Genomic DNA, 3666 nt, shown 5'->3' with positions numbered 1-3666 from the left:
TTGTTTAATAATATCTGATTAAACGTTTCGACGATAAGCGGCCAGCGATGATACAATTACAATGATATAATTACTTAACCAAATCACGATATATGTCCGATGATTTATATCACCAACCTAAATTCGCCATCACGTTTTTCTAGCGCTGATCAATGAAGTTACATTCCAGACAAACTGTGCAATTCCCTTATTGCACATTTAACCCTTGAAGTTGACCCTAACTTGAGCTAGATGTTATGTTAAACTGGTGACTACCCATCTGCACATTGTAAAAGTACCTACATGCAACACAATGTCTTAAAATGCAAAAACAAACTTAAGTAATATGTTTGTTTGATAAGTAATGATAATATATTTTGGTCCTAATATCTGACCCCTTTTGTTTACATGGACCATAGAGTTAGAGTCTTTTGATACACTTAACATGTTTTCTCCGCATGGTGAACATTCGTTAAAACGTACTTTAAAAGTGCATGATAAATGATGACGTAACGATCCGTACAAGCTATGGAGAGGGGTATTGCACAAGCAGCGATATCTTATCATGGTGACCATTTTAGTAAGTTATTTCAAATAACATGAAAACGCAAATACAGGCCTTAAATTATGTTTATAGCCAAATTAACCCCTAATCTTGAAATGTCCTCATATTGGATGTTTGTTTCAAGTTATGTTTTGAGTGCTTTATTAATGATACAGTTACAGTCATGCCAATCTGTGTATGCAATAATTGTTATGCACCTAAGTATGCCTTTGACCTTTGAGGAAGGTAAGCGTGTGTTTAAAGCAACATGCCGTCTTATCTTGGCATTTGTAGTAAGGTGAGATGAGTAATATTGGGTGGGGAACTTTAAAGTTACACTTTGGAAGATCTAAGAAGCACATAGGAACGCACGCATATTGTGACTAGTGTGATTGTTTTACTGAGCTTTACAAACACTTGATGAAAACATAATATTTCCACTCGACTGCCAAACGTTTGGGGTGATTTTAGCTGTGATCCTAATAATCAGGGGTTATATGAACATTGATGGAAAATTAAGATTGTGTGTCACATTTCAGAATTTACCTTCGTGCAAACGGGCTTGTATTAAATATGAACTTAAGTTTCATTTTTCCCCAGATTATCTGAACAAATATTGAAAATTGCAACAACTATCCACATTATCTGAATAGTTAGAATCGGTATACGGTTACAAAACACTTAATGGATAGCAAGTTACGTCTGACTGCTAGGCATTTTATGACTGGAGCATCGTATTCAATCGTACAGTTCAGAGACATTTTCAATTTGTCCAATTGATCGAGCCTGATCCCTATAATTTCAATAAAATTATGTTAAGCGATGATAAATTATATATAGGGAGCAAACTACGATGAATGACTCCTTTCAAAGCTTTCGTTTGGATAGAGAAATTCCGGTAAAATGTAGTATATTTGGCGCGACTGCTTAAAGCCCCAGTCGAGTACGAATATTCGCATGTGGGTGTATGTACCAGTTTAAAATGTCACCTTATGTAGGTTACCAATTCAGTTCATGGAATCCTCGTGACTTCTTTAACGTTTTAATCTCAACATAAATTGCCTTGAAACAAGTTAATTAAACGTTTTCCAATGCATAAACGTGATTTTCATAACGTTGAAATCCGCTATGTCTCGAGCTTTCGTGACGTTAAACGAATTCTTGGAGGACCAATTATTTAAAACCTTGTATGCGATTACGCAATTCCGTTGTAGATTTTGTTACAAATATCATACTAAAATCCAATTGCCAAATAGCTCATGGTTGATAATATTCTGTTTTTAAGCATTCACCAACCGTCTTAATAAAAATTATTCCCTCAAAATCCTCAAATATCGGCGCATATGCATACCGAGTTAAAAGATTATATTTGTGTACGTTTTTAAGTTTTAAATAATGAAGTGTAATTAAAGTGTCTGTACACTTGCCTCACATTTAACCTCTGCCGCAGTAAAAGGTCCTTGACAATTCTATAATGTTCTTTAAAATCATTTATATAATACGTTTTGCATTTTGTTTTTGCTTAGACCAGACCTATTATCGTCATTTTGACTTTAATTACTACACCAAGATTTATATTCAGTACTTTGTGATAAATTGCAGGATGCTGTTAGGCGGACGGACTTGCAGACAAACAGACGGACAGATGACAAACCAATTCAAAAGACCTGTCATCGTTTATTCTCATTAGGAAATCGTTTAATCCCATTGGACAAAATAATGGTAAATACGATTAAAATGTCAATATGTCGTACAAAAGACTAAATGCAATAAGATTCGACCGGTTATATTTTTATTGACGAATTACAAAGTAATTGTCATATATTTATGAAATCTGTTCAGATCTAACTTCGGCATGGGAGTGGGGCATTGACCTATTTTCTCAAGACACACGCGTTGAGCACGAAACGCCATTTCCACATGCATATCAGTGATATGTAAATCAACATTACCTGCTAGATGATTGCAATATAGTCCTAAGAAACCAACGTTGCCCATATTTGACATCTGATCGGTAATTTGGAAGGGTTAAAAATAGTCGAGGTTTACTGACTTATATTCGGGCTGTACGGGTAAACGTTTTCATTTTGACGATCTTGTCCAGGTGTCAAACGGAAATCAGGTTTTCGAACCTTAGTTAAAACATTTATGCTTTTTACAAATTTTCACTATTTTAGCATAATGGTTATCTACGACCTTACTATAGCTCACATTATTAAAATTCAATAACAGTCCAAATAGGATTTTTCAGACACGGACATATTTTCAGAATAATAAAGCGGAAGTGCTTTCATATGTAAAATTGGTTTTTGTAAAACGAAGAAAGGAGATAGTAAACGGTACATATTTTGACAGACTTAACTCAATCATAGATGCTTGATATTTAGGTTTATGTCCTTTTTTTACGTTATCCATCTTTACTGTATACTTAGTAATAAGTAATCAAAACTGTTTTCATTTCTAGAAATGGTTTTCGTAGAACAACGACAGAGGAAAGTAACTCTCAGATATTTCGAAAGCTATTTCAAATAAGTATGACTGGCGAAAATCGTCTTGACGTATATGGTGTGTGTTTTGATCGGGGCTGGGACGCAGTTGGTCGGTTGCTTGATTCGGTTTCACGATGGAATCCTATTTTATAGACAGATAAAGGACATTTCATTATCTTTATGTTTGATATATACATTGAACGTAACGTTTGGAACTTCTCCGCTACACTGTCTTATTATGTATGGGACTTCTGCTTATAGGAAAATCCCAAAATGACCGACAAAAAGGTTTCTCAAGAAATTATAATAAATCTGCCAGACGCACAGACTTTTCCAAAGTGCGGCCCTTTCTTTCAAATCGTGTGGATAGCATTAACAAAATTAAGAGGTTCAACCATACTTATGTTGGACCAGTTATTGATTTTTTCGATTTACCTTGTTTCTTGTTGTTTTTTTCAAAAGTCTCAGTTTTTATTTAACGGATAAACTTTAGAAGTTATTATTGATGGTTATGCTAAAAATCACGTTTGAATGTAGATGTCAGAGCTGGCTTCATATAAACAAACTCGATATCAATGCACGGTTTTCATGCTTAAATGTGAAAATTATCTTAATTCTTAATACTAAAAAAACAGGATAATATACCCATTAAAT

Source organism: Dreissena polymorpha, chromosome 5 (genome assembly GCF_020536995.1).
Source record: "Dreissena polymorpha isolate Duluth1 chromosome 5, UMN_Dpol_1.0, whole genome shotgun sequence".
Classification (NCBI taxonomy): Eukaryota; Metazoa; Mollusca; class Bivalvia; order Myida; family Dreissenidae; genus Dreissena; species Dreissena polymorpha.
The sequence above is the reverse complement of the archived record's forward strand: the minus strand, read 5'-3'. Positions refer to the sequence as shown.